At 54.6% G+C, this 18,093-nt stretch overlaps 1 protein-coding gene across 3 annotated transcripts in view; it reads left to right on the plus strand.

Moving 5' to 3' along the window:
- The first annotated feature begins 6,545 nt into the window (after positions 1-6,545).
- LOC115642052 (nascent polypeptide-associated complex subunit alpha, muscle-specific form-like) overlaps positions 6,546-18,093 on the plus strand; it is a 41,295-nt gene continuing 29,747 nt past the window's right edge. For 2 of the 3 annotated variants that reach the window (XM_030545429.1, XM_030545427.1), the window contains exon 1: positions 6,717-6,829. The gene's annotated coding sequence lies outside the window, so the exon portion shown is untranslated. Of the gene's footprint in view, positions 6,595-6,716; positions 6,830-18,093 lie in introns of those variants that run through there. The other variant, XM_030545428.1, reaches the window with a different exon arrangement.

Consider the following 18,093-nt stretch of genomic DNA (forward strand, 5'->3'; position numbering starts at 1 on the left):
TACTGGGTGGACCACTGGACTGGGCCACAAGATGGCTGGGTGCTGGTCCCAAATCAGCTATCGGGGTGGTAGGTGACCTTGGGCAAGTCCCTTCCTGCTCTGTGCCTCAGTTTCCCCATCTATACAATGAGGCTAATGATACCAAACTACTTTGTAAAATGTTTCAAGAGCTACTGCTGGACGGTGCAGGGTAAGTTGGGGCTTACTATACTGGCAAAGGGCTCCCAGCATGGCTGCAGCAGCACCATGCGCTGTGCTGCTACAGTAAAGCCACCCCCCTTGACCAGAGCAAGCTATCCTGGTCACAGGGCAGCTCTGCAGGCAAAGTGGGTCTGTACTATGAGCTCATGCCAGCAAGGCTCTGCCCTTGCCATGCTCCTGAGTGATGCCAGCAGAAGGCTGTAGCGTAGACCTGGTTTAACTCTTTGTATTGTAGTTATGCCTAGGAGCCCCACTGTGGACCAGCCCCCCAGGGTGCTAGGTGCTGTACAGTATCAGGTGTATTACAGCAGTGCCTAGGAGCCCCACTGTGGACCAGCCCCCCAGGGTGCTAGGTGCTGTACAGTATCATCTGTATTACAGCAGTGCCTAGGAGCCCCACTGTGCACCAGCCCACCCCTCCCCCCCGGGCCTAGGCATTGTACAAACATACCAGAATGACGCTCTTTGCCCCACAGAGGTCACAATCTCCATAGAGTGTCTTCTATCCCCAGGGCAGGCGCTCCCTGGGCAATGCAGATTTCACACTGAAATAGGAGCATGCACACGTGAGGATTAAATCCAACTGGTGTGACTCTGCCTGGATACTCTTTTTATGTAGGTTTAAATCTAGCACAGGCCTGATCTGACCAGAGTGCTTTGTATAGCAGGGAGAGGGTGTTATACTGAGTCAGCTCATTCAGTTATAATCATTCCTAGCCCTTTCCAGGCATAGAGCTCAAAGTGCTTTACAAAGGAGCTCAGTGCTATCTCTGTTGTATGGATGGGGAAACTGAGGCACAGAGTGGGGCAGGGGAGTGACTTTTCTGAGGTCACTCAACAGGCTGGGCAGTGCCAGGTCAGCACTGTACCCACTAGGCCACTCTGCTTCCTCTGAATAAGGATGCAGTTTGAGCAGGATAAAGGTGCATTCAGAGATTCCAAGGCCAGATGGGACTACAGCGGTCATATGGTCTGACCTGGATGGTCCTAAATTAATGCCCACGGAAGTGCTATAGCTGTGGTTAGGCTGCAGCATGTCTCTCCTAAAACAGATTTCATCTTGATTTAAAGGTTTCCAGTGAGGGAAAATCTGTTCCAGCCCTGGGTGAGCTGTTCCACTGGTGAATGACCCTCGCTGATAACAAACGGTGCCTTATTTTTGGTGTGAACTTTGTCTAGCTTTAACGTCCAGCCATTGGGTCTTGTTAGATGTTAGCAAATTTCTCTTTCCCCTGTAGGTACTAAGAAATGGCAATCAAGTCACCCCATGAACCGTCTCCTTGGGAAATTAAAGCAAGGGAGCTTCTGGAGTCTATCACTAGAAGGCAAGTTTTCTAATCCTCTAGTGCAGAGGTGTGGGATGCACGCCCCCCCCCCCCAGGGTGCGTGGAGGAATGTTTGGGGGGTGGGGCAGGCCCTGGTCAGCTCCCACAGGGGTGGGGAGGGAGCACCACCCAGCCCTGCCCCACTCCCATCTTCCATCCCCACGGTGTGGCTCTGCACCGGCCAAAGGCCTAGCTGCTGGCCCCCACTATGGCCTGGCTGTGACTCTGCTCCTGCCCCCAGCCCCTGGCCAGGGCTCCCTTTCCTGCCTAGGGCCAAGAGTGGAGCTGCACCTGGCTGCTGCTGCTGCTCCTTTCCTATCCCCAGCCCCCTACCCCCAGCCACGGCCCTGCTCCCGACCCAAGCCTGGGGTAGGGGGCATGGACAGGGGTAAGGAGGGGTGCGACCCTCAAAAGTTTGGAGCCCACTGCTTTAGTCATTCTCCTGGGTCGTCTTGAACTTTCCCCCCTTAATCCACAACCAGCCGTCTCAAATTGGGGCCACCAGAACTGGCCATGTTATTCCAGCAGCGGTCACGCCAGTGCCAAACAGAGGAACTGAATGTCCTTGCTATGGATCAATACTTCCTGTTTACACAGCCAAGGGATTGCACTAGCCCAAATAATGCGCTAAGATATACTGGTGCATTGGGTTGCCAACTTTGGCTGGACAAATTCCTGGGGGTTCCATCACATGACATAAGCTTTAATTAAAGATTAATCTTTAATTCCTGGAGACTCCCGGACAATCCTGGAGACTTGGCAACGCGTGTGGTACAGCACAGCAGGGCCCATACTGAGGGAAGTTGTATCCCAGTGCTATGAAGATAGCTAGCTCACTGGCAAAGTGCTTGTACCCCATCAGTGAGCAAAACGGGCTGTACAGGCAATGGCACAGCTACACTAGCGTAGCTGTGTCTACACTAGGGCATTTACTGGTCTAGAAACACCCTTCCCCCCCAAACCCCGCTCCAACCGATGATGCTATATGGGCATATGTTCCTATGATAGACCTAGCTTAAGGCAGGGCCCCCGTGCTCTTTGCTAAGCAGCTCCTGGAGTAGGAATGCTCCACCACAGAGGGGACCGCATAGGCATTGAGAGATGAGGAACTTGTCATTCCTCCCCGCCACACACCCACTCAGATGTAGAATGGAGCAGGCAGGGCAGATGCTCGATGCACAGCTGGGGGCACCCCAATGCCATGGTGATGGGCCTGGTCTAAGGACCTGTCGAGACTAGAGTCCTTCTCGGGTTGGGCCTGAGCTAGGGTAGTTGGGGGTGGGATTAAACCTCCCCCCACCCCAGGGGAATAGCTCCCACTAGCACCATTTTAGTCCTGTAACACCCCGTCCCACAGTGGTCCTCTGGCCCTCTCGAGTGGTGGTGGGTCTGCTGTGCCTGATGCAGCCCTGGCCAGCAAACCTGGCTCTTAGCCCAGGCCCCAAAGGCTCATGTGTTAAGAACCAGAGATCCTAGGTTCAGCTGAGGGAGGCCATGGCCCAGCTTAGTTCCATGGCCCAGCTGTGCCCCATGGCTTGGCCTAGGTCATTCTAAGGGGTGGTATTCTGTTAGAAGGGAGGGATCTCACAGCCCAGCCTTTTCTTGTGAAGGTGATAGGAACTTCTTGTACTACAACTCCACCCCTTTGCTCCTGCAACAATGACAACTCCTCCCCCCAAGTGAACCCACTAGCCTCGGCGCCAAAGCCCAGGCCCCGACCAAGGAGCCGAAGGAGCAGCTCCACTAGCTGGCAGTAGAAGTAGGCTCTTACCCACTTGTGCAGTCCAGCCACTGAGGCAGTAGTCACAACCCTCACGGACCTGCTGGTGGGTTGACAGCTCTGGGGCAGCCGCAGCTGCTGCCTGCTAGAGGAGAAGCCAGTCATTTCATCAGAACATCTGGATGGGTGCTGGGTGGGGATGAGCTGATGTTTGCTCGAGTTGTGCCCGTTTTTAGAGATGCTCATTGTGTAGGGCTGAGACTCCAGGGCATTTCCCCTACCCCTTGCATGGAGAACAACTGTACCAGGACCTGGAGGTGTAGGGGGTGGGTGCATGGGGGGTGTGTGGGTGTGTGGGTGTGTACACGCATCAAACTGAAAAACAATCTGGGAGCAGCTGAGTAGGGAACCAGCCCCCCCCCAACTCCAATGTCAGCAGCACTGTCAGCACCACGGAACTCCAGCTAGAGCCGTGACGTGTACTTGGGGGGCCACAGTCACATTACACCCTGACCTGCCAGCACCCACAACAGGCCTGCTGCTGCAGTGTGTGGATTTGCACATGCATGTGCTGCATGTCCATGTGTGTGCATGTGTGACTCGCTGAGCTGGCCTGCAGTGTGTTGTGTGCACACGTGTGTGTTGCAGGATCTGACAGCAGATGGCGCTGTCTCTTTACAAATCTAACCATGTGCAGGGGCCAATGATTCTGAATTCCAACCCCCCCCCCCTCAACACCCCCACACTCTCCCACTGAACCCCAGGGAGGCAAATCTGGACTCATAGACTCATAGACTTTAGGGTCAGAAGGGACCATTATGATCATCTAGTCTGACCTCCTGCACGATGCAGGCCACAGAATCTCACCCATCCACTTCTATAACAAACCCCTAACCTATGTCTGAGTTATTGAAGTCCTCAAATTGTGGTTCGAAGACCTCAAGCTGCAGAGAATCCTCCAGCAAGTGACCTATGCCCCACGCTGCAGAGGACTGTTCTGCCTTAAGACATCTGTGAGGAGAGAGAGGGTATGGCATGGAGGGCTGCCTATGTTACCAGCCCTGCTGAGCTGTGTGTCTCCAAGTCCACATTCGGCTCTGCTGGTGCCCCTCAGTCCCAGCCTCCAACCCCCTGCTGGCCCAGCCCTGGGCTCCTCTGGCACACAGCTCTGCCCATCCCTCAGCTCCTTGTGGGATACCCCTGTCAGATCTGGAGAAGCAGAGGCAGCTGTTTGAAGGAGCAGCCTCCAGAACAGGGTGTGCCTCAGAGAAGGTGCCCCCTGGGGTACATCCCATAATACCTCTGCCTGCAGTCTCCCATGTCTGGGGTGAGGCTTGAACCTGTGACCAATAATCAGTATTTGGTCCTGCCATGAGGGCAGGGGACTGCACTCGATGACCTCTCAAGGTCCCTTCCAGCCCTAAAATCTATGAATCAGCCCCTTACTGCTCAGAACGGTGGGGCCTCTCCTGCCTCCTGCTGTAGTTGCGCAGAGCAACCCCTGGGGGGGCACAACCTCGTGAGCAGGCCAGCGAGTCCATTTGGACACAGCTGGGGCTATTCAGAAATAAGGGTGTAGGTGGGGACTGCTTGGACAAGAGGGGACAAAGCCAACCCTAACAGCCCTGGCCCTGCCCTAGGGAAGTGGGGGCAAGTCATAGCATAGGCACCTGCCCCCAGAAGCATCCCCCCATCAGCCTGATCAGCACCACAGGCACTTCAGAGCCCAGGGTTCACCCACTCTATTTTCCCTGATTTCATAGAAGATTAGGGTTGGAAGAGACCTAGGGGGTCATCTAGTCTAACCCCCTGCTCCAAGCAGGACCAACACCAACTGGATCATCCCAGCCAGGGCTTTGTCAAGCTGGACCTTAAAACCCTCTAAGGATGGAGATTCCACCACCTCCCTAGGGAACCCATTCACCACCCTCATCCCTATGCAGATCCACCCACTCCCGTTTCACCTTGTTTGCAGCCCCCAGGCAGATTGCGCTCCCACCCTGCTGGCCCCCACTGCAGGGCCCAGCTGGCAGGATGCTATGACAGCAAAGTGCTGGTTCCCCCTCCAGAGCTCTAGCCCTGCATAATCTGCAGTGGGGGGTGGGGCTGTCTCCAAACTCTCCTGGAGGCTGGGGAGCAAGGAGAGACCAGCTCACAAGGTGCAGGTTTGCAGCACTGTCGTAAACATACTGGGCGATATGGGGCAATATTGAATGTTACAGGATTTACCAGGCAATGCTGGTTTTACCACTTCCTCTGACACCAAAGGGTTCAGCATATTAGTATAAAAGGTGGTTAAACGGAGAGATACAGGGAGAGAGAGAGAATGCATCACAGACAGATGGATGGGTGAGTGTGGGGATAGATACAGAGAGATTTGCTGTGGTGTTGTAGCTGAGCTGATCCCAGGAGAGGAAAAACAAGGTGGGGGAGGGAAGATCTTTTATTGGACCAACTTCTGCTGATGAAACCGACAAGCTGCACGGAGCTCTTCTTGGGTATGGGAAAGGTCCTCTGAACACCACAGCGAAATACAAGGTGGAACAGATTGTTTAGCATAGATAGGTAGCACATCCTCGAAACTGGGGGTAGTTAACAGGCAGACTGCCAGCCATATCCAGACCGCCAGATGCTTTTGAACAGACCCTCAAATCTTTTTATTTATTATCATTATTGCGGTGTGGAAAATGTTTCTCTGGAGTCTGGACCCTGACCAAGAAATTTGGACTTGACAAAAAATAATTGACTACCCCTCTGTAAGGGACCCTTCAAGGTAGCTGGCCCATTAACCCCTCTGCAGTCATAAGACAAAGAGGGGGTGTTCCTGGGTTACAGTTTGTTGTAATAAGCCATAAAGGCAGAGTCTGTTCAGGCCCTGATTTTTGGTGTCTTGCAGAGTTATGGATCACTCCGGGGCCCCTCTTTGGAAGGTAGCACCGCTTTCTCCCCAGGCAGAGGACTGAGAGGCCAGACGCAGAGCGATCACTCTGTCTTTTGTTAGACCAGCTTCTGTTGGTGAGAGCGCCCAGCTTTCCAGCCAGGCAGAGCTCTTCTGCAAACAGAGCCAGCCAGGATACAGGGTCAGACAGAGCCAGGTGTGGGGGGATAGCGAGGTGGACAGGACAAGTAGACAAAGTGGAGGGGGGGGGGGCAGCCACAGAGGTTCGTGAGTGTGGCTAGACAGACTGTAGCGGGGGGACAGGATAGGGAGCCCTGGCAGTGAAAGGGTTACACACCCCCTCTCCCGGCCCATCGATCCCGTAACCAGCTGCCCGGCGCAGGGGCACAAAGCGGTAGCCCTGACCGGCTGGTGAAGACAATTGACCAGCCCCTGAGGGTGCAGAGCGGGTGACATCATCGCTTTAAACCCCAGCCTGCCCTGCCATTGGCTAACGAGCTAATTGGGCGGGGGGGGGGAGCGTGTGCTCCCCGCCCGGTCCCCTCCTCACCCAGTTGGGCTGGGGCGCTGCTCGGCACCGCACGCCGCCCGGGAGCAGCCGCCACCCACCAGCGCCAGACAAAGCCGGGTTCGGCGGGGGGCTGCAGCAGGTGGTGAGAGGCGGTTCCCCGCGGATCGTAGCAGGTAACAGCCGGGCGGCCCCTTCCCTGCGGCCCCGCTGTGTTTAGCTGCCCCCGCACCATTCCCCACCCCCGGGTTCTCTTTGCCCCCCCCCCGCATTCCCCAGGCTCTCTCTGCACCCCCCACCCCCAGGTTCCCGGCAGGAGCGGAGCTGGGGGAAGGGTTGTTTAGATGCAGCCGGGTGTGAATGTTAATAGCCCAGCAGGTGCAAATCTCCTAGCTGGGCTTGGGGGGAGCCAACGCCTTTGTTAGCCGGGCGATCTGACCCACCTCGCTTCCCCTGCCCCGCTGTGGCTGGCTGGAGCTGGCCGGGGGTGGGGTATGCCCCAAGGTGGGGTGATGGGGCTGTAAGGGTCACCCCTTTGGCAATGGGGTCCTGTGTGTTTTACCCTCCCGGTGCACCACGCATGGCTCAGGGAGTCGTACCCTGTGGGTTCCCGACAGCTGACTGATATCTGGGCTGGGCGGGGGTTCCTAGATCTCCTTGGGGCTGCTACTCTGCCCATCAGAGAGGCCCGGGGGTGGAAATGGGAGTTGCAAGGGAGGCCCAATCTGTTTGGGTCACTAATGCGATGGGGGAAGGCACGCTGCGCCTGCAGCTGTGTACGCATGCGAAGACTGAGGGGATGGGCCTGGCAGGTCTGAGCCGGGGTAAATCCGCACCCAAAAGGGGCTCTGATTTAGCTCCTCCTGGAGCTCTTTCCAGGAGAAAATTGCACCAGCTTTAATTCAAGGGATGAATTTTAAGCTCCTCGCTGCCAGCCCTAGTGGATGGGGTGTGGAACCTTGGCTAGGAGAGATGCTTGGGAGAGCCATCCAGGGCTGACCCTCCTAGTGCGAACACGGATCCCACCAGCAAAAGTGTCCCAAGGAGAGACCAAAGCCACAGGCTTAAGCTAAATCTAAAAAAGATGCTCTACCTGGGTTGGCAGTGTTGTAGGGCATGTCTACACTACAGTTGCACAGCTAGAGTGCTGCAGCTGGTCGGTAGTATTGTAGATGCTTCCTTTGTCAAGGGATGGGATTTTTCCATCAATGTAATTAACGCCCCACTCTCCAAGACATGGTACCCATGTCTCCAGGGTGGGCTAGGTTGACCTAACTACATTGCACAGGGTGCAAAACTTTCCCAAGCGATGTACCCAGGTCCATCTCATTTTTAAGTGTAGACCAAGCCTTAAAATTGTTGGTCACCCTCTGCCCCGCCCTGGCAGCATGGTTGCAGTTATACCGGTATAAAGGTGCCTTATGCCACATCTACACCCCTTAGCTTTACCAGTAGCACTTTTGCCAGCGTGACATTGATCCTGGAACATGTGTGTGCTTGGCTGGGGCTGTGCAACCTTGCTGTGAAAGGCTGTGTCTGCAGAAGACAGACCTGCCACATGGGGTAGGTATCCCAATGCATTTTGTAGGGCTCTTTAGCTGTGCATTGTGGGATATCCACTCTTCTTGTAGAATTGTGGGAGCTTGGGGGAGGAGATGTCATGTTCTCACAATTCTTAGTTCCATCCCATAATCTGTTTTCTAAATAGTTCCCAGGGTGCCTCTGTTGTGTCCCGTAACCTGCTCTTCCTCCCATTGGGTTCCAAACTCTGCACCCTCTTGCTGGTTGCTGAACAGATCAGCTGAGTTCTCGTGTCTGTTTTAGAAATGGTAGCCCAAACCCTCAAGGCCTTTTGACGATTAACTCCCCACAGGATCTGTGCCAGGGAACCTAATGTCCCATATCTGTGGTACTTCCACCATCGGCCAAGTTATTTCCATAGGGGAGAGGGAATAAGCCAGGCAAGCATCAGTGAATTTATAACTGCAGCTACACTAGGCGTTATGCTGATATGAGATTACTTAAAAAAGTCTCACACACCCAACTGCCTGGTTACACGGTCCCAAGTGACTGTGAAACAAATCGCCTGGCAAAGGTCCATGGGAACAGGCTTTAACTGAACTAGCTTAAATTAAAGATGGTGCATCTCAGGTGTTATCCTGCCTCATGTAACAGAGCCCTTGATTAAAATTGTGCATTCACTGGGCTGAATACGGGGTAACTGGGTCACGTTCTCTGGTCTGGTTTGACAGGAGGGCTGCGTAGATGCTCCAATAGTCCCTTCTGGTCTTAAAATCTCTGTGTGGGCTTGTAGGTAGTTGGATTAAATTAGAGAGGCAGCAAAGAGATTCACCCCCTGCTGTGGTCTGTAATGTTTGGTCATTGCATTTGGGACAAATGCTCCTCTTTTGGGGGAGGGGAATTGCTAACTCATCTTGCTCTGTGAATTCACAAGGGCTTTGGTATCTCTCTGCTGGGGTGAGTAAGAGATGCTCCACCCTGGATTCTGTCAGTGGATTAAATCCAGTTGATAAACTAATTGGCTGATCCATGAATAATTAGCTTATTGATTGGTTTAAGGGAGTAGCTGCCAGGTTGGAATGGGATTGTTTAACGTCAACCCCACTGCTGAGAGAGAGGGACTGAGGAAGGTCCTGTTCTCTCTCTCTCTCTCTCACACACACACACACTCACCCCCCCCCCCGATGCCAGGGAAGCTATTGTCTTGTAGGACTCCTGATGTGAAGGCCTCTTGGGCAAGGCCTGTGTCTCTGAGCAGAGGCACCTGGGGAGCAAGAGGAGCTGGTGTCTCCAGCCCCTGCACGGCTGGTATATCCTGATCTGTTGGGCACATTCTACCCCTGAAGGGGAGGGGGCGTTGAGAGGCCACAGTAAATGCAGGAATGTCTGGCCCTGGGCCACTGCCCTCCGGACAGTCTGACATTCTGGAACCTGCTGGACAGGCTGGGGATTAGGTGGGATCTAGCTGGTGGCAGCAGGGTGTGTGTGTGTGTGTGACAGCACCTCCCCCCCACACGCCAGGTTAGGAGTCACTCCAGATCAAGATTCAGCTCCCATGGGGGTGTGCATGGAAGCTTATCCCACCACTGATCAACTTCTATCCAACCTGTGGTTACATAGGGGTCTCCAAGGCTAGCATCTCTTCTCCTCCCCCACCTTCCATGCAATCATTGGGTGGGGGAGCTGCCTAGCATACCATAGGATGACACATTATGGTGCCCCCCATCCTTGTGGGGAGAGGGGACTTACCAGTTGCAAAGGGCCAGAAACTAAGTATTTCCCAGCATGGTCTAGGTCTTGAGATGTAGCCACCTCTGGGGGTGGTGTGGCAGAATGCCTGGGTTCTGTTGCCAGCACATGTGGGGAAAGGCAATGGCAGGTGGGGGGCAGAACCCCTTGCTCTGCCTCCATGGCATCCCTTGGCATCTTAAGGTACTTGATGCTCTTCAGTGTTGCGTTTTACAGCTATTTGCCTGGTCTAGAACTAGGATTGTTGGTGGGGTGGGAATCATCCCCTCCCCGCTACCCTAATGGGAACAGCTTCATCCTGTGATGACTCTTATCTGGGGTGGGCCACACTTTGGGGTGCATCCAGGCTCCCCTTCCAAGCTATCCTGGAAGAGGTGGGGCCTGACCCCTTTATTGCAGTGGAGTGGGCCTTTCCCCACCTGAAAGGGTAGCTGTGAGCTAGAGGAGAAATTGCTGAGCTGCTTCCAGGTAGTGGTGGGGCTCCTCTCTGCTGCACCTCCCTAGGGTGTGTCTGCTGCACCTGCCCTAGATCCAAGTCCCTGCTGGGTCTGAGGTTTTCCCCAGCATGGTGCGATGGCTGTACCCGATGCTGCCCATGCCTGACCACTCTCTGGAGTGGCCAAGATGCCAGGCCTCAGTGCATGGGGGAGAGGCTGCCTGGTCCCCTAAACTCCACAGCAACCCTACAGTGCTGTGAGTCAGAGCAGGCCCCCTTCTCCTGGCAGGGTGTGCTGGATTTGGGGCTCTCCTGGTTCCCCGTGATGTCAGAATCGGCATGCCCAATGCTGCTCGGAACGGCCACATGTGGGAGCAGAGCTGGGAGGCACTCTTGGCCGGCTCTAGAACCTGCCTGGCTGGCTTTTGCATCTCTGTCCCAGCCACCCAGGTGTGGTCACCAATCCTCTCCCTCTGCACCACTTGGCTAGTCAGCTGCTTAGTGTACATGGCAGCCACTCCTATGCATGCTCAGGCCAGGATTTAGGGAGACCCCCAGTGGTGATACTAGGTAGTGCAGGCTGGGTTGCTAGCAAGCCTTTGAGAACCACTGGGTCAGTCAGCCTCATTAGAGACTCATGTGGCCTAAAACTGCTCCCCCCTCAGCTGAAAACCAGTGTCTCAGGAGAAGGCAGCTGCTGCAGTCTGGGTTCTATTCCTGGCTTTTCCACTGGCTTGCCCTGGGCAAATCGCTCCCCCTTTGCCTCAGTTTCCCCATCTGTAAAAAGGGAGTGAATAACACTGACCTGCTTTGGGAGGTTCTCTGAGATCCCCTGATGATGGGGGAAGGTGGGAGAAGCACCAGGAGTTTGAGCATGTTTACAGGGGGCTCACCCCAGACAGAACAGAATCTCCTGCCATGTGGTTAGCTGAGAAGCTCCCTCCTCAGCCTTCAGAGTCCGAACTGCACTTTCAAAGCACAGTCTACACCAGGTGTGGCCAAACGCTGACCCTCCGAGCCATGTACAATAATCTTCAGAAGCCTTGCGGCTCTCGAACAGGCAGGATGGTGCCTGCTGAGGCATTGGGCTAAAGCCCTTAGACCCCGTCCTGCCATAGAGCAGAAGCCCCTAGTCCCACCAACCTGCCACAGGACAGAAGCCCGAGCCCCACCGTACAGTCTGGTAGGCTGAGAATTGGGGGGGCGGGGGGGGGGCTGGCTCTGCAAGCTGCACTTGAACTGTAAAAGAGCCACGTGCAGCTCACAAGCCATGGTTTGGCCACGCCTGGTCCGCACCGCTGGGCGGAGTCTGAAACAGGCTGGCAGGCTCCAGAATGTGATGGAGACGTACCCATAAAGGCCCCAGGGACCCTGAGGATCTTCTCGTCTGGCCTCTGTAACCAAGGCCACTGGCCTTCCCTGGAGCAGATCTTCTAGAAAAGCATCCAATCTCGATGTAAAAAGTTGCACTGAGGGGTTGATTCCCCTCCCTGCTAACTGCAGCCAAGATGGGCAGGCCAGGTGCCTGGGCAAGGGACTGCTCCCAGGGAGTTCAGGTGCATGTCAAGCACACAAACCAAACTGGAGAGAGACAGCTCCACTTCATTGCTGTGGTTATTTGAATAAACAAAACAACCTGGCAGGACATTTGCCTAGTCAAAGCTCCCAGGAGGATGTGAGAGATGCTGCTGAGGATCAGCAGCGACATACTGCCCCATGCCAGCGTTTCTGGGGTTCTCCCAGAGCTTGGAGTAGCAGGCTGGGGGGGATCTAGTGGGTTTAAGCTGGGAGCAGCAGGATTCCTGGGTCCTCTGGGAGATGAGTGATGCCTAGTGGCTTGAAGCTGGGAGGTGGGGGCAGCAGGATTCTTGGTGTCTCTAGGAAGGGAGCAGGGTCTAGTGGATTAGATCAGGGTCAGGCTGGAGAGCCAGGGTTCCTGGGTTCTATTACTGGAGGGGGGAAATGTCTTGTGTCACAACTGCTAAGCTTTGGTGTCAATGTGCCAGGCAGAGACTTAAATGGGAGTGTCTGGGGGGTGGGGTGGAGTGAAGGAATCTGGGGGCTTTCTCACTGGCTGACATTGGTGTTTGAGAGGGCTGGGGAAAGCTCACTATGCTGAGGAGGATTGGGGCAGAGCGCTACTGCTGTTCTCCCAGGACAGAGCACAAGCCATGAATCCGTGGAGCAACTCCCAGACCTTCCCCTGTGCTGTGCTTTTGACTCAATGGCATCCATGGGAGGATAGAACTATGATCCTCCCATTCTTAAACAGCAGGCATTTTGCTAATGGGAAATCATCACCAGTTGTTAGCAGTATAGGCCATATTACACCTGGCTGTGCAGTTCAGATTGCAGCCAGCAGAGGTCCCTGCTGCAAGGAACACTAGTTAGCTGGTAGCAATAGCCTGGGAGGGAGGTGTCCCTTTTGGGTGGCAGCAGCCTGAGCAGATGTTGATGAGATGCAACCTTTGGGAGGGATATGAATATGTGGGGCTGGCTCTAGGACTGGGCTTTGTGTCATGGTGTGGGGGATGGATTGGCGCATGGGGAGCAGCTCCTGTCTGGCAGCAGCTGTCAGGCTCAGCTCTGATCCAGGGATGTTTTCTTTGGTTGGTTCCCCTTCTCAATGGGTTCCCCCCCATCCTCTGAGCTGGGGCCATTCTTATGCAAACAAGACCTGGGATAGAGAGAGCTCTTAAAGGGGCCAGGCCCCCTTTATTCCAAGTGGGGAAGCAGGCACTAAGCCTGAACTCTGCCTCTGAAATGCACAGGCCTAGAAGGCCTTCAGAAAGGGAAGGAGGACACAGATCTTGTTTAATCTTCTCTAACTCTGGCTTTGGGGGGGGCTCCCACTTCCCCAGCCTCTCCCAGCAGGGGGGTGCTGTGGGGAGCGGGGCAGAAGCTCTGTGCAAAGGTCTCACAGCTGCTGTACATGGGGCAAAGGGTGTATGGAGCCCTGGCACCCCAGTGAGCCTTGGAGTGGGCAGTGCTCAGGCAGCCTGTGCCTGGGGTGTGAGCTGTTTGACGCGGCTCGCTCCAGATGGTCTGTATTTGCACGAGGCCAGTCCAATAGCAGGTCTGTGTGCCCAAAGCATGGTGTTTCCATGGGAACGCAGACAGCTATACAGAGTGGTAGTTGTACAGAGAGGTGACTGGCCTGAGCTGAGTTCCTTTTTCCCCAGTCCCTCTCTGGGCTCACATTGGATTCAAACACCTGGGCAGAAGGGCTGGTGTCTGCTGATGCTTCAGCTGAGAGGGGACAGCCCCTTAGCTCTGCCCTGAGAGACTGAGGCATGTTGGCTGCAGATGTCTCTTCTTGGGGGCTGGGACAAGGGATGGGGAATGGTGTCTACTTTCTGCAGGGCTTGAGTGAGGTCTGGGGTCACTGGTTGCAGGGGAGAGACCCAGGATCTGGATGAGGTGGTTACAATTGTGTGTAGTTTTTTTTTTTTTGGCGGGGGGGTATATTGTGAATGAAGAGTCCTATGCTCAACTTCATAAACTTTAGCTGGTGGGGTGTAGTGGGTAGAGCAGGGGGGCTGGGCAGCAGGATTCCTGTGTGGTGAGGTAGCTTGCAAGCTACCACTAAGGTGCATGGAGGTGCTATGGGGATCAGGGCTGCATTGTGCTCAGTGCTGTCCACAGAATGATGATCGTCTCTGCCCCCAAAAGCTTATAAGCGGAGACAGAAAATGGATTGGGCAGGGGGAGGAGGGTTGTTAGCGGAAGCTGCAGCAAGTTTCTGAAAGTACCAGTTCCCTCCCCCGTGTGTAGGAGCTAGACTGGCAGCGTGTTAGTAACAGCAGGATTGTGACTTGCTTGGAAAGTCTCTGCCAGAAAAATACTGACTCATTCAGCAGAGATCCTGACCCATTTAAAGATCCTGCGATGTTCTGGCCATATTCCAATTTGAGCCATTTTCGTTCTGCCTCCCTAGTCTTTCCCTTCCTCTCCTTTCTCCACCAGCAAACGCAGTCGTCTTCGCTTCCTCTCTGAAACGTAGTGTTAAAAGCAGCCGTAGCTGCGCAATGCCCCAGAGCTGGCTGCATCTCCAAAAGTATTTTAGGCTGGAAGGTACATCAGAAATGGAGCTGCATGCTAGAGCCAAGCTGTGTCATGGGTCCCTTTGTGAAAGCACCGCTTAGGGTTTCATGAAGAGAACCCAGAACCGCCTGCTCTGAAATGCCTGGCTGCTGAGCTGGAGACAGATCACCCTTCAGTGGTCTGCAGCACAGGGCTTAGGACACATCATTCTGAGTCTATCCACTAATGGGCAGTAGTGCACACAGATTTTTGTAATTCATAGAAATGGAGGGTTGGAAGGAACTTCTATGCCATCTAGTCCAGCCCCCTATGCTTAGGCAGGACCAAGTAAACCTAGACCATCCCTGACAGGTGTTTGTCCAACCTGTTCTTAAAACCCTCCAGTGATGGGGGTTCCACAACCTCCCTTGGTCCCCTGTCCCAATACTTCACTTCCTAGCTGTGAGGGTAACATTTCCTAATAGCTAAGCTACATCTCTCCCTTGCTGCTGATTAAGCCAGTTTCTTCTTGCCCTTCCCTCAGTAGATGTGGAGAATAATTGATCACTGTCCTCTTTATAACAGCCCTTAACATGTTTGAATACTGTTATGAGTTCTCCTCTCTCTCAGCCTTCTCTTCTCTAGACTAAACATGCCCAGTTCTTTCGACCTTTCCTCATGCAGCTTAGGTTTGCTAAAGCTTTTTTTTTTCCCACTGCTCTCCTCTGGACTGTCTCCAGTTCGTCCACATCTATCTTAAAGTGAGACACCCAAAGTTGGACTGGCCTGGCAGAGCGCTGTGTGTGTCTGAGCTTTAAAGATGCTGATTGCTGCACCTAATGAGGAGTTAATCGCTAGCAACCTTCGGCATCTTTAAACCCCAGGAAGAGGGAAATAAACAAAGAAGGCAGCTGCCATCTTGAGCTGTGGGGTGGGGGGGAGCTCACGGAGCAGAATAGCTGGGGCGCAGAGCTGTAAGGTAGGGCCTGGACATGCTAAGGAAGCGAGACTGATGGGCAGGGAAGCTGCCATCTCCACTTGCGGGAACTGTTCTCCGTGCACTCTGGCTGCCAGTGCATTTCCATGCAGCTGCCTGGCTTGAGCTTGGGGCAGGGGCAGGAGGCATGAGCACGACCTGCGGGATGCTTGTTTCCCTGTTTTAAAGGGGCCTGGGTGGAGGCTGCTTTACAAAGCAAATCTCCAGCCTCCCAAAACTGACAAAACAAACAGTGCTCCCTGGCTGAACGTAGCTTTTGCTTCTGGCCCTTGGCTAGGGGTGAGTCCTTCTGCCAGGGTGGCTCGGAAAGATGCAGCTGTGGCAGGCTTAGCACTCAGCACAGAGCCCTGGGGAGCTGGCCCTGACCTCAGTGTGGGCTGGTGGCTGATATCAGCCCCCTCTAACCAAACCTTGCCAGGATCTCAGCGTGGCTTATTGCTACTTAGCCTCCTGTCAGTGGGTCTTCTGCCCTCTGGGTCCAGCTGGGGAGGGAGTGACTGGCAGCCCAGGATCTGGGAGGTTGTGGGAGGGGGGGACTGTCCAGCTGGTGTAGCCCCCTCCCCACAGGCCTCTGGGTCTGATTAACTTCCTCTAAACTTAGACAGTTGTTAAAGCCACCGAGCTGGTTAAGGGGCCCCATTGTTAGCCATATGGTGCCTCCCAGCACTGAGCTGGGGGGAGGAGCAGGCTGGGCTAGCAGGGTCGGGGGTCTATTGACTTGCTCCCAGCCAGGCCGCAGTAGAGCCAGATCTGTTTTCAGAGTGGGACCCGGGCCAGTATAGGCCAGTGGGGAGAGGAAGAGGCCTGGAAGCTGGGACTCCTTGGTTCTACACCCAGCTCAGGGAAGGGGGCAGTGGGGTCTATTGGCTAGAGCATGGGGGAAGGGAGCAAGGCTGGGAGTCAGGACTCTGGGGTTCTGAATGTGGTCTGGCCACTGCTCCTGCTGTAGGGCTTTGGGCCAGGTGGCTTCATCTTTCTGTGCCTCCATTTCCCTAGCTGTGGTTAAACAGGGCTTTGTGACCTAGGGATGAATAGACCCTATAGATTTGTCCTCTCGGCTCAGCTTCCAGGAACCTGCTACTGCTACCAGTCAGAGGAGAGCTGCTCTGAGTGCTGGCTGGTGAGTCTTGCCCGCATGCTCAGGGTTTAGCTGATCACCATATTTGGGGTCGGGAGGGAATTTTCCTCCAGGGCGGATTGGCAGAGGCCCTGGAGGTTTTTTGCTTTCCCCTGCAGCGTGGGGCATGGGTCACTTGCTGGTGGATTCTCTGCAGCTTGAGGTCTTCAAAAACCACAATTTGAAGACTTGAATAACTCAGGCATAAGTTAAGGGTTTGTTATAGAAGTGGATGGGTAGGGTTCTGTGGCCTGCTTTGTGCAGGAGGTCGGACTAGATGATCACATTGGTCCCTTCTGACCCTAGAATCTATGAATCTAGTATCTGGAGCCTGTGGGCTGGTTCTCCTCCTGGCTTTGCAGGGGTGGCTGGGGCAGGCACTAGGCCTCTGTATTTGTCTATAATGTACCATTGGGTTGCACCCATGACCCCAAGTGCAAGGATCTGCAGCTCTGTGGGTGGGAGAGTGCCTCATGCCGGCCCGGAGGGGACAGCAGAATTGATGTCTCTGGGGGTATTGGTCACCAGAGCAGGAGCAGCTACTGGCCAAAGGAGGAGAGGGTGGGGGCAAATGCCTTCTCCCTTCTCCCTGGAGGCAGCTCCCCAGGCACTATGGGGCACTGCACCACATTTGGAGTTGGTGGAGGTGGGAGGGGAGTCTTGGATTCCCTCCACTAAGTACTTGCAACTCCCCCAGTAGGGACTCAACTCTGATTTCCATTCCTGCCTCACAAGCACCACTGCTGGTTGTCTCAAGCATGGGGAATCTCCCTTAGCAGTACAGGGCCTATGATACACAGCAGAATAACTTTGTTTTCAGGTAGCACAGGGCAGTGGTGGGCAAATGGGATCATCAGACCCATGTAGGTTCCTCAGTGGCTCATATGACCAGCAGAGGATGCTGTGACCCATGTAGTGCACTCTCTGGGGCAGACTCCCAGGCCAGCTGTGCAGATGCTGCTGCCACCCGAACCTGTTGTCTCATCCTTCTCAGCATGCTCTGGGAAGGGATTTTGCTGTTAAATCCCTCTGTATCCTTAAGCCCCCAGAAGTGCTGTTGGAGCCTTTAATTGGATTCGGGGGGAGGGATTGGCAGGGTGGACTAGGTCTCTGCTTGGGGAGTGGGGGGTGCATTGGGGCGATAGCACATATCATCTGTTCTCCCCTCTGCATGAGCAGAGATCTCGGTGTGCGGGGAGGGCAGGGCTGCTAGATCTGTGTATGGGTCTGGCTGTAGCAACATTCAGGCCGAGACAAGAGCTGCTCCTGAGGAATCTCCTTTCCCTCTTTCCACCCAGCCCCTGCGGCTCTTCCTGTGGTGCTGTGAATGTGCCTCTTTCTCACAGCCTGTCTGTGTGTATAGACAGATTGTGGTTCGTGAGCTCTCCCACCCCACTGCATCATGGCTGCTTGCAGCTTCAGTTGCATCAGCAGGGTGAGAACTCTTCCCCCTCCTGCTCCTAAAGCCCAGCCCACTTGGGTTGCAGGAGATCTCCATCAGCAGTGCGGGACCTGTGGCACACAATTGACCAGTCCTCAGCGTAGCCAGTGGAGGCCAATGTTGCATATAGCCCTGTGTTGGTCTTTGCATGAGCCA

Source organism: Gopherus evgoodei, unplaced genomic scaffold (assembly GCF_007399415.2).
Source record: "Gopherus evgoodei ecotype Sinaloan lineage unplaced genomic scaffold, rGopEvg1_v1.p scaffold_37_arrow_ctg1, whole genome shotgun sequence".
In the NCBI taxonomy this organism is placed as follows: Eukaryota; Metazoa; Chordata; order Testudines; family Testudinidae; genus Gopherus; species Gopherus evgoodei.